The sequence below is a fragment of the Rattus norvegicus genome, chromosome 2 (assembly GCF_021556685.1).
Source record: "Rattus norvegicus strain SHRSP/BbbUtx chromosome 2, alternate assembly SHRSP_T2T, whole genome shotgun sequence".
Taxonomy (NCBI): domain Eukaryota; kingdom Metazoa; phylum Chordata; class Mammalia; order Rodentia; family Muridae; genus Rattus; species Rattus norvegicus.
This window is the reverse complement of record NC_141535.1, coordinates 238,455,154-238,467,746: the sequence shown is the minus strand read 5'-3', so window position 1 is coordinate 238,467,746 and position 12,593 is coordinate 238,455,154.

The window sequence follows — 12,593 nt, the reverse complement described above, 5'->3', positions numbered from 1 at the left end:
GAGTGCGTGCGTGCATATAATTGTGTATATATGTAAGGATCAACCCTATTTCTCTGGAGATTTCTGACTGAAACCACGGTTCAATTTGCAGCAAGGTATCCTGGGGAAGGAAGAATATGATTTCATTTTTGAGGCAATACAAGAGATCAATAACTTCTACCAAGCCTTGCCCCAAGACACTCATAAGTCCCGTAGTTCCCTCTTTTTCCATGTTCCCCAATATCAGGATCCAACTACCTTATATGTTTGTCCACCTAGGTTTTGTCTTTGATTAGAAAACATCCACCTCACCCTAGATACTAGGATCAGTAAGCATGCATGCTTTCATCTAGGACCCTGTTGCTGTGGTCGTAATTCTGTCGTAACACAGATGCACTGACAATGAGTACATGTGCCACTGCCCCATATTGATGCTCATTAACATGATCCCAACAGTTAAGCATGGAGAGAAGTTCCTCACTCACACCATTAGAAAAGCTTACTGTTCTGAAGTATCTATATTGTACCGTCTGATAGAAAGTTCTACCTTCTTTGCTTTGCAAACAGTGCAGAGACTCTCAGGGTGAATTTAGAGGTCCTCCTAATCGTGTCTCATCTCATTCTTGGCTGTTTACTCTAGTGTCATAAATTAGCTGGTGCTTGTCCAGCATCTCCTTGAATGGCTGAAATGGCAGGAGGCCACCTTCTCTCATACAGATTGAGACTACAACCCCCAGATTCCTAACTTCATCTCTTTTCTGCCTTCTAAATACTAACCATACAAAATACTTCTCTTAATTCTGAGATGAGGTGAGACCAGGCATGGTCAGGATTGTACAGTCATCTCTCTTTTGTTTCCAGATTCTGCTCTTCTACAGAAGAAGTAGAATAACTCTTTCACCATAACCATAATCGCAATATCTGTGATCCCTGCCCCTTCTATCCCCTCGCTTATGCGTTTCCTACCACAGATTCAATTTTTTTGTAATTTATATTACTTACTCTTTATTCCACACAAACTTCTTCTTAACAAACTTGTTTTTATGAATGGAAGTTGTCTATGTTTCCAACTCTCAAATGCTCCACATCAAATGTGCAACTTGGACAAAAATATAATAAACGTTTGCTCTTTGCCTTCTATTGTGGAATACACTGTAACAAGTCAGAAAGGAGTCTTTGAATTGAGACAGCGCAGGAAGAACAAGGAAGGAGGCAGGATCAAGCAGAGCCGGTGTTGTTGTTCATAAGGATGGCAGGGGTTTGCTTGTCCTTGTCTTTGTGCCACAAAACTGATATGAAGCAGCACGATGTTAGGGAAAGCCCAAAACCTCTTTTCCTATTCAATGAATCAAACTCTAGTCACACTAGACTGAGAGTTGACCAACCCTCTTCTGATGTTAGTCTCTAACCTGACTCTGGAAAGGTTGATAAGCCTGAGAGCACCTAAAGAGCCCTCCTTCCCTAGTCGTTACCCAAGTTGGATGGAAGCACTCTCACAGAACACAGGATATGAAGACTTTCTGTCTCCCAGCACGCACGCACACACACACACACACACACACACACACACACACACACACACACACACACACACATCCACAGTCACTAAAATGAGCTATTCTAGTTCATTGCTGACAGATTTTTTTCCAGAATGTCAAGGCAAATCTCTGTAAAGGGAACCTAGTAGTAGGTGTGCTCTAGCTAAGGACTTCCTTTCTAATTTAAATATTTTCAATGCCATGAATATTAAAAATGAAAGAAGAGTGCTCTGACTGCAGTCTACTCGGTCTGCATTCTCCATTTTCCCAAATGCTCTTACACCCATCTTTTTTTATTGTTTTTATTTATATGTAAATGTAGTATGTGGTGTGTGTGAGAGCTTGTTGTTTATATGTGTGGTCTATACACATGCCCGTGCTTATTCACAAAGGCCAGAGAAAAAGATCACGTGCTCTACCGTCTTTCCTCTGCATCATTTCTTTCAGGCAGGGTCTCTCACTGAAGTCTAGAGTTCATGCTTTTCATTCGCTGAAAGACAGTTCCAGAGATGCCTCTGTCTCTCTTCAGAGCCAGACATGCAGAACACCATGCTTAACTCGTTACCTGGGTGCTGGGTTCTGAACTCTGATCCTCCTATCCCCTGGTTTGTGCAGCAAACACTCTTAACTGGTAAGGCATAGCTAGAGTGCTTGAATTTATGCTTTACAGAAAAAGGAGGAAATTTCAGTGAACATTAATACTATATATATACTGAAACTATACAGCCACTTAGGATACATATGGGTAGTGATTAAAATGACTAAAAGCTAATTTTGTGCGTGCGTGTGTGTGTGTGTGTGTGTGTGTGTGTGTGTGTGTGTGTGTGTGTGTGTGTGTGTTGGAACATCTGGAGTACCTTTAACTAGCTGGAAGAATATTAGACCTGGGTTGAAGGGAATAGTCTGTAGATCACTTTTCTTCTGATGTTACTTACCTTGCCTCCCTCAAAGTACAGAAACCTTCCCCTCTGTTTCGACAGCACATGCATGTTCATACTTCTGGATGGACAAGCAGATAAAGGAAGCACACTTACTGGGAAATGATTCCACAGATAAATTGGAGGACACTCCACTCTACTGGCATATGTTATAGCCATGCAAGCCACGCTTAGAATCTTAAAATAAATATAACAAGGGAGGTTTGGCCCCGAGGAACACAGGAAGAGAAAACAGTTTGGATAGAACCATGAAACATAAAGAGATCACAGAAGAAAGAGAGGAGAGAAACATTTTTGAAACATTATAGGGATGTTGTTATTAAGCCAAGTATTAATGTGAAGGTCTTCAGTGGCAGAGAACAGATATTTTCTACAGATTTCGCTGTATCAATGTTAGCTAAGAAGTAGAGCTAAGGAGAGAGTGTAGAGTCGAGGAGGGTACCATACAAGTATGAGAATTTGGGTTTGGATCCTCGACACGCACATCTGAAAACGGGCACAGCTGCACACATCTGCTGTGCCAGTGCTGGAGAAGCAATCACAGGTGAAGCCAAAGAAAAGAGCTCATTGCCAAACCAGTTTAGCCAATCCATGAATTCCAGGTTCCTTGGGAGATCCTGTGACCACAAAGTGAGGTACTGAAGGACACACAATATCAACCTCTGGCCTCCTCGTGTATGTTCAAACATGAAGACCACCACTCAATACTCATAGGCACATACATACTCCATATATGGAAAAATAATAATTAGAAAGAAAAAACAACAGAAGGAAGGAAGGGAGGAAAGAAGGAAGGAAGGAAAGAAAGAAGGAAGGAAGGAAAGAAGGAAGGAAGGAAGGAAGGAGGGAAGGAAGGAAGAGAAAGAGGGACAGAGAACAAAGTGTTAGAGGTAGACCTATAAATCCATCAACTTAGGAGGCTGAGGCAAGAAATTGACCAAGTTCAAAGCATGACTGGGCAATGGAGTGAGTTCAAGGCCAACCTGGGCAACTTTAGAGAATCTATTATGCATATTTTGCGACTTCATTCAGCTTATATGCTGTCTTCCTTCCTTTAATCAATCCATTAACAAATATTTATTGAGCAGTTTCACTTCACAGAGCACAAGTTTGTGAATGTGGGAATATATCCGTTACAGGACGAGGCAAAATTCATTAAATAGTTGAAAACCAACATAGCGGGGTGTTCAGTTCACATCTTCAGTTTAAAGAATGTCTTGTTCAATTATTTATAAGTCCATTAAATTTGTATTAATAAGAGCAAGCAAGTGTTGGGTGATCACCACATGCTGGGAACCCCAAGGCTGAGTGTACCCTTTGTTTGTAGAAGTCCCCAGCATTCTGCAGAAATAGAACTCAATTGTCATTTCTAAACTCTCCCATAACCCCCCCTCCAGCTGTGGCATCTCCTTCCTCTTTCCTCACAAAGCCATTTATACATTGCCTGTCTCCTAAAGCCAAGCAGTCACACAGTTTGTTTCTACATTATAGGAGCAGAACAGTATTTTTTTATGCTGTGTCAACAGTGCCTATGAGGTTGCCTAACACATGCTTAATAAACGTGTTCATCATTCATTGGAGGAACACAGCCCAGACGTACTCAGATGGACCCTGTTCGCTTAAAAAGACAGTGTGTGTGTCTGGGGGGCACTGTGAGGTTTTCTTTCCAGGAAAGCATATCTGATTTCTTTTCTCTTGAGGATTCTGGCACTTTCTCTTTGTCAGATCTTCGGAATTATTTTGTTGTCTTCATGGGAGCTCAGTTCTCTTGCTTATTGACTGCCATCTTGTATTTCTGACCCATGATTGACAGAGCAACTGGAATCTATGAGCAGAAAATCAATAATGCAAGCCCTTCAGACGGCCCACGGATGCTCTTGAAGAAACGGGCTTCCTGGTCTCAGTGGCAACCACTGATCAAAAAATGTAAAACTAGCCAGCCATGAATAGACGTGATGTAAAGTCAGCCCCACTCTTTCTTTGCATGAGAGGGTTTTTATATTGGTTTCCTGTGTCTAAATTCTGTGATGTTTTCAGAGAGGGGGATGAAAAAAAAACAGGCCAGTGGAAGAAGAGGGAGAGGGAAAGTCAGTGAGGTCTGAATGAACATCCTGAAACTGTAGGTTTGTCCTTTTGTTTTCTCTTTGCCACACTCACCTTCACTGGTCCTTATGAAAGGGATCCTGAATGTAAATTTGTTCTTTAACATAACATTTTCCTTGTTCAAGTGTAAGAGACACTCCAGTAGACATGAAACAGTCCAGACTTATTACTTGCAAGTTAGCATTTTACTGCTAATGTAGTCTGCCACCCTTTACCTCCTAGTTTTATGGTTGTTTAATTATAGCCGGCAGGCCTACGGTGGTCCTTTGCAACTTCAAGTAAAATCTGGCTCCCAGTGAAGGCTCCCCATTAGGACCTCCTGCTGAGTTATTGATTATTAAGGTAATGCACTCTTAGGCTTGCATCCCTCACATGGAAATGTAAAACTGAATGGCTTGCAACTGCTGGATGTAAGAAAGGGATCTCCTTTAACTCTAGTGTCCTCTTGCTACTTAAATAACTGTTCACTTAAACCACAGTAACAGAAAATCCAATATACCCATCAGAGCGATTGTATGAGCCTCAGTGTTTCCTTCTTGGGAAAGATGGGAATATTTATCTATGGGGAATGGGAGGAAGGGGAAAGGGGAATGGGTTGGGCAGAAATAGGCAGGAAGTAGAAAAGAAAGGAGAGAAAGCCTCAATCTCCAATTTAACACATTATCTTTCCAACGACATGGATTGCAAAGACAGTCCCAGGTACAAGCAAAAACAGTCATCAGGTTTCCTGTGAATACAGCACTCTGATCATGGACCTGTTACTGAGTAGGAAACAAAGAAGAGGGAGGGGAAGGAGGAGAATGGAGGGAGAGGGAGAAGGAGAAGGAGAGGGAGAGGGAGAAGGAGAGGGAGAGGGCAAGGGAGAGGGCGAGGGAGAGGGAAAGGGAGAGGGAGAGGGAGAGGGAGAGGGAGAGGGAGAGGGAGAGGGAGAGGGTGAGGGAGAGGAGGGAGAGGGAGTTGAGGCCTCTTCATTATTTAGATGGGAAAATATGAGTCTGGGTTCTAACAGGACAATCCTTTATGACAATCCTCCCTGGGAGCCCACACACAAGATAAATACTGCCAAATGGCATGCAGGAAATGGAGTCTGTTAGATAAATCACCTGTAGGTGAGGCATGGTGAGAGAGCTGCCTCTTTGCTCTGCACAGGGAAGACACTTTCATTTGTAGAGCGGCTGGCTGTTCAGTGCTGATGCCCACCATTAGAGCTTCAGGCACAGCCATGGCGAAAGAGGACTGGGAGCTGAGCAATAAGGCAGGGAGGATGAACTGGGCAGGTAGCCCGCCCAGAACAGGGGCCTTGTTTCAGCTAAGTGCAACCATCGGAGGTTGATAAATTCACTTGACTCTCCGAGAGGAAACAGAACCATCGATCACCTTTTTAACCACAAAATCTATTGAAAATAGATCCAACAGTTATTCTCAGAGGCACTTATGATTAGTTTTTTGAGGGTGCAGGAATCCGGCTGTCTTCGCATGCCTGAAAAAGATAAAATGCTGTTTGTGCGAGAGTCATATAACATATGCACCACATCCATCCCGAAAACTACAAAACACCACCCAAAGGTCGGGGACTATATATCGCTGCTGTTGCTCTGATTTGATGAAAGCAGCTCTCCAATCTGCAAATTTCAAAACAAAAGCTGGAGCTAAGTCCTCGGAGGCTGCCTGCCATTCGTGTAATGATGTGGGTGGAGGCATTTGAATCCTAAATGGTCCAAAGAGGGCCAATTATCATTTCATGAGTACACGATCATTAGTGTTATTCCTCAGCCAGGTTCATCTGCAGATCTTAACCATCTATGCCAAACAAGGAGCACAAAACAGGCTTTGTGGACGGGATCTCAGGAGGAGACCTAAAGGTTCCGACACACTGTAAACGCAGGTCACCGACCTGCTCCTGAGAAAGCCGGGGCCAACGAAATAAAGGATTCTGATTTTGTCAGAAGTTGGGTACCCAAGGGATCCTTGAGAGCAAATAAGGTGCTAACAACCATTAATTAACACAAGGGGTAGGTCCTCCTATGGGAAGGTGCGGGTTTTTTTTTTTTATTAGCAGAAGGACTATTTTTAATTGGATCTGATAATAACACCCCCTGAGCCATATAAACAACGAAGACATAAATTTAAAAAAAATCCAAACCTGGGTTACTACAGAGAAAGAACAATAAATTTGCTGTCTTCTCTAACCAAAATACCAGGCTTGTAGAAGGAGGCTGGCCTTAAAAAATGATGGTGTGCGCACAGTAGGGAGCTGTGCTTGGGGAGCATCTTCTTAGAGCCCCAGTGGAGACTGACTTAGCCAGCACCATCGTCTGCGAGGCACACTAGGGGTCAGTCACACACGCTGGACACATTTCAAATGCTTCGTGTTTTTTCTCTCTCCTCTCATCTTCCCTTCCATCACACCCACCACACATAAACACATACACACACACACACACACACACAAACATACACACACACACATTCACATGCACATGCACACACACACATACATGCACACACACATGCACACACACATACACACACATGCACACACACACAAACACACACACACAAACACACACAAACATACACACACATGCACACACACATGCACACACACATACATGCACACACACATGCACACACACATACACACATGCACACACACAAACACACACAAACATACACACACATGCACACACACACATTCACACAAACACATACACACACATACACACACATGCACACACACACACATGCACACACACACACACGCACGCACATGCATCTTTTCCCTTCTCACTCCTCCCTGTCTTTCCTTCTCTTTGACTGAAAAAAGTTCCAATTTCCTAAAACAATTCCTCTATAATTTTAATTCTCTTTTGGGCAAACTGCTAACTGTAAACTGTATGGCGTAATTATGTTTCCTCTCTCTCTCTCTCTCCCTCTCTCTCTCTCTTTCTCTCCATTGACTCTGCCGGATGGACAGTGCCATAAATCTCTTGAACAAATGTGCAGGCTAAAGCCCTCTGTGTGAGCACTATAATTTAAGTAGATTCATTCTCAGTTCATTTATATGATCTCATAGCATCTGCTCTAGACAAAAAAAAAAGTCACCCTGATTACCTGGTAGAACAGTTTATCCCAGATTACTGTAGCTGGGTCCTTTTCTTTCTAATGCAGTCAATGTACTGTAAGATTTACTCTTTTTATATTGTGCAGAAGGCATGCATATGTCTACATATTTGTGCTTGCTTGCTTACATATATGTACACGAAGCACATTGTGAAGAATGTCTTTTAAAAATCAAAATTATTGTGCTTGGCTAAAGAAAATCACCACCGTTCATATGCTGAATACTTAGTTGCCAGTATGAGCACCTACTCTGCCTGCAAGAGGAGTCAGGATGCTCTTTAGGGTCCTCTTGTTGCTAGGCAGAATTTCAAGGCAACAGCAGATCAGTGATTTTATTTAGAAGGAAGTTCAATTGATTGATTGCTCCCTATTTTGACTGGATAATTTCTTAAATATTTATTGATTTTGTGTGTGTGTGTGTGTGTGTGTGTGTGTGTGTGTGTGTACATGCAAGCACATAGGTGCATCTATGCCATAGCATGTGTGTATAGAAGAGGGGATAATTTGTAGGAATAGGTTCTCTTTCCACCAAGTGGGTCATGAAAGTCAGGTGTCAAGCTTAGAAGCTAGTATTCTTGCCATGGAGTCGTCTTGCTGGCCCCACTGAGACAATCAACTGATGAGAACATTTCCAGAAGATGAGCCACAGGCCACACTTTCTGCAGTTTGTCTGAAGTAAGGTCCAGTCAGTCTCCGACATTCTGAATATACTGCAGCACCACAGCTTTGAGGCAATGCCTTAGCCACATAGCCGCTCCCACCCACCACTTTCTAAGGCCACCTAGTGCTTTCAGTAAACATATGTTATTCATATTGAGTTTTAAAAGAAATGGGAGGCAAAAATACTTGAGCTCTGCCATTTTCCACAGACTCCTCTATTCCATAGTCTCCTACTCCTTTACCCACACGACCTAAACCACATCAGCTATTCTCCTATTGATGTGTAATGATAGAGAGGACGGTGTGTAATTAATTTTATCTGAGAGAACTCATCAGTAGATGGAAATGCTGGCTCTGGATTGTCCAAAGTTGCTACAATGTTAGGCTTACAAACAAGGTGATTTTCAACAGGGATAAATATATGTAAGTTCACTTATGTTCCACAGACCAGCCGTACAAGCTCACAAAGGGGTGGTTTGAGCATGAACATATGGGGCTGGGCTACACACAATGGGATAACATGTGCTTAGCTTGTGTGCAGCCATGGGTGTGACCACAGAGATTCAATCTGCAGTACCACACAGCCAAAAGGAAGGATGCATGTGTTTAAGGAGGTATAAACATGGCAAATGGCACATTCTACAGAGTCCATTGTACAAGACATGGGTTAACAGATAAAAACTACTTGTTTTTTCTTTCTTTCCTTCCTTCCTTCTTTTCTTTTCTTTTGTATGTGTGTTCACCTTAAGAATGATGATTTGAGTTCACAACTCTAGAAGTGTAGGTTCTAGGTGAGATGATGTCAGTGGTCTGTCTCTGTGCTGTGAGAAAACGCTTGATCAACTGGGGCTCATCTGACAATTGTCCTGAAAGATGAAGAACTTTTTTTAAATGGCCGGAGAAATCTCTGTTTTCTCAAATATTGCTGAAGTCCCCTTTGGAAAGATGATCTGTGAATCTGGAAAGAAAGCTACACTAGCATGTCCCTGGTAGGCCTGGTTTTTTGTTTGTTTGTTTGGTTGGTTGGTTGGTTTGGTTTGTTTTATTTCTTTTTGCTTGTTTTCTCTTTTTGTCCTTGCTTAACTCATAAGTTCACTGGAGAACCCACAGCAGTCTGTTTCATTTAAACATAATCTCTTCATTGATTCAGTTATGAAATGCTACAATTGTCCTGCTTCTGTTAATATAAAAAAAATGAGGCAAAGCTGACCAAAAGTGCTATATTATAAGAGGAAGCTAGGAATTTAGGAGAAGAGGAGGCAGAATGTCTAAAATGGAAATCTCCGAGGCTGGCATCTATTTTGCAGAATATGAATACAACTAAAGAGAAACAGGTCATGTATTTCAGTAGTCTGAAGCAAGAAGGCCTCACTGGGCTGTGTGAACAGAGACTATCAGTTTAAGACAGAAGACTGGTGGGAGACTCCCATCAAGACTCAACAAGAAGTCCAGCCTAGCTGTTCTATAGCAGCAAGTGTGTTATTGATAGACACATGGGTAGGGACTGTTCTCCCTAGTCTGCAAATGTGGCTTGGTTTCAAAATTGAGATATGTGCTTTCAATTTTTATTTGGTAATATTTGGACACAACATGAGTTGGTGGGGATGAAGCTGGTAGTTTCTAAAGCTCTAGTTCTACCTTGGCCTTGGCCATATGCATATCATATATTTAGTTGTGTGTCTTCTCACTCTATGTAGAGACAACTCCCATATCTACTGGTGACTCCTCAGCAGAAATATGAAACAGTATGAAGAAAGAAAGTGGGTTGCTTTTGTTATAGAATGCTTCCCGTACCTGATGAACAAGGAGGGCCTCCTGATTCCTATGTATTAGTTACTTTTTCCATCCCTGCGATAATATGCACTAACAAAAGAAACAGAAAATGGCTTGCCATAGCTCACAGTCTAGTGTGCAGTCCACCATGGAGGGAAAGTCAAGGCTGGAGCGTTCAGAGCAGCTGATCACACAACATCTGCAGTCACAGGCAAGAGATGAATGAGTCCAGATCCTCATTTCTCCTCTCCTATTCATCTAGTTCAGGATTTCTGCCAGCAATGGTCCTACACACTAACAGTGGTCAGGTCTTCCCAGGTCAACACAGTCAAGATAATCCCTCACAGGCATGGCAGGAGGCCCATCTCCTTGGATGAATGGGTCTAGAGTCTGCCAAAGTGACAACATTAACCATTCTATCATCCTGTTTGGATTGGTTTGGTTTGGTCTGAGCCATCATTGGGCATCCTGTGCTGTGTTTCACTCTCAAGCTTCTCTGGGTGGTGACGGTGAAAAAGTCAGTCATAGAAGTCAATCATAGCAGATAGTCACACTGCACCTGTTATTCTGCCGACAATTGTTTTAGTTTTATGATTCCTGATCCTATAGTAATCCAGAGGGTAGTTAATAAGTCCCAGGGTGAAAACTGTTTACCCATAAACCCTTTCCTGGAGGCTGAGTGGCAATTAATGTAATGGCTCTGGTGTAGGGCAAGGTAAATGACCTCATTAAGGCCTTGGCCTAAATGGTGCCCTGGTGGCCGAGACTGTCCTTAAGCAGCAGTTCACTCACAGGGACTTCATTGCTCACCATGTCTCAAGCCCTCTACCATGACTGTTGTGTGTAGCATTCTTCATAGTGTGACATGGAAATGCTTCACTTGGGTTGGGATGGGGTGGGTGGGTATGTATACCTAGGGAATTTGAACTACTGCCCAGAAACCTGCACATGGTGAACTGAAAGTTCAGGCACCTGGGTGACAGTTATCTCCTCTTAGGAATTAGCAGTGTTAATCTTGGCTTAACCATACTCAGATCCTATAATCAGCCATCCACTGATTTGTTTCAGCCACTGTCATGAATCCACCTAAATCCTTCACCTACAGAGAGAGCTCGCAATCCCTGAAAAGTATTACTCACTTGACTAGCCTGCTGGCGCTGTCATAAAATACTGTTTAATTAATACTAACACCACAACATTTAGTGGCTCTCCATCATGGAGCTTCTAATCCCTTTCTCTCTGCGTGTGGTTGCATCCTTGAAGGGAACATGTCATTTCTAAGATGTTCAAGATTGATCGCATGCAAGATGAGCAAAGTGGGCACTCACATGCAGGGCCCAGAATACAGTCTTTGCTTCAGGTTGTCCACATCGGCTACAGCTAAATCGGAAACAGTGCTCACCTAGCAGATACTACTGTCAATCTTGGTGCTTCAAAGAGTGGAATTGGTCACCCCTGTAGCTCTGTACAAACCAAGAGAAAAGCAGAAGGAGACGAGTAAGTAATCAATATGTTTTTCAAGTACACACTTCTGTGAAAGTCTAGGAGCTCAGTGCCTTGGCCATGCATCTATGCAGCCAGCCTTTCTTGCCTGTTCCGTGAGATTTGTATGGCAGCATCTTGTAGTTTTATTTTATTTGAGCTGATTTCCAACTCCTTGGATGAAATAGGGGAAGGAGTGTTCTGTTCCCTGTGCTGAACTGGAATCTTGAACACTACAGCATAAGCTGGAAATTAGAAACTAAATCAATCCTTCATAGCTTCGCCTGGCAGAGACCGTGCATGGGGAGGAGCTGGGGTTAACCTCAAGTACCACTCCTCACTGCCCACTTTATTTAAAACCTCAAAGAAGCTGGTCCAGGAGCTTCTTGGGAGCCTCCTGTCTACACTTCCCTTCCTGCCTTCGGAGCCAAGGGATTACAGATGTGAGCCACCACGCTCAGCTTTACACCGGTTCTGGGATCTGAACTAGAGCCCTCACATTAACACAGTGAAGAGTTCAGCATTATAGCACATGGTTCCATCTTCCCGGATGTCCCAGGACTTCAAATCATCAACTAATTTGAGAAACAATCTGGTGACCAAAAAATATTTTTCCCCACAGAGACTCTACCCACAAATCTCTGCGATGCTATCCATAACTCTTCAAAGCTCCAGCCAATTGAAATGGGGAAAGCATACGTTTCCAATTAAGATTCTGAGTCATCTGAGTCACTCTTCGGGCATCAAAATAGTAATAGCTGACCAAGCCATTTTAATATCATAAGAAAGAGGAAGGAAAGAGCAGAGCTTCCAGAAGCTGGAGGGACTGCTCCAGTGGGCACAGATTGAGTCCCAAAAGTCATGAACGGGTTTTCAGGGTTGATGTGTATGAGTGTGTGTTCACACATGTGAGCATTTTGTGTGTGCCTGTGTGTCTGTGTTGATGTGTGCACGTACGAGTGTGTGTACATGTGACTGTCTGTGTATGCAAGCATAT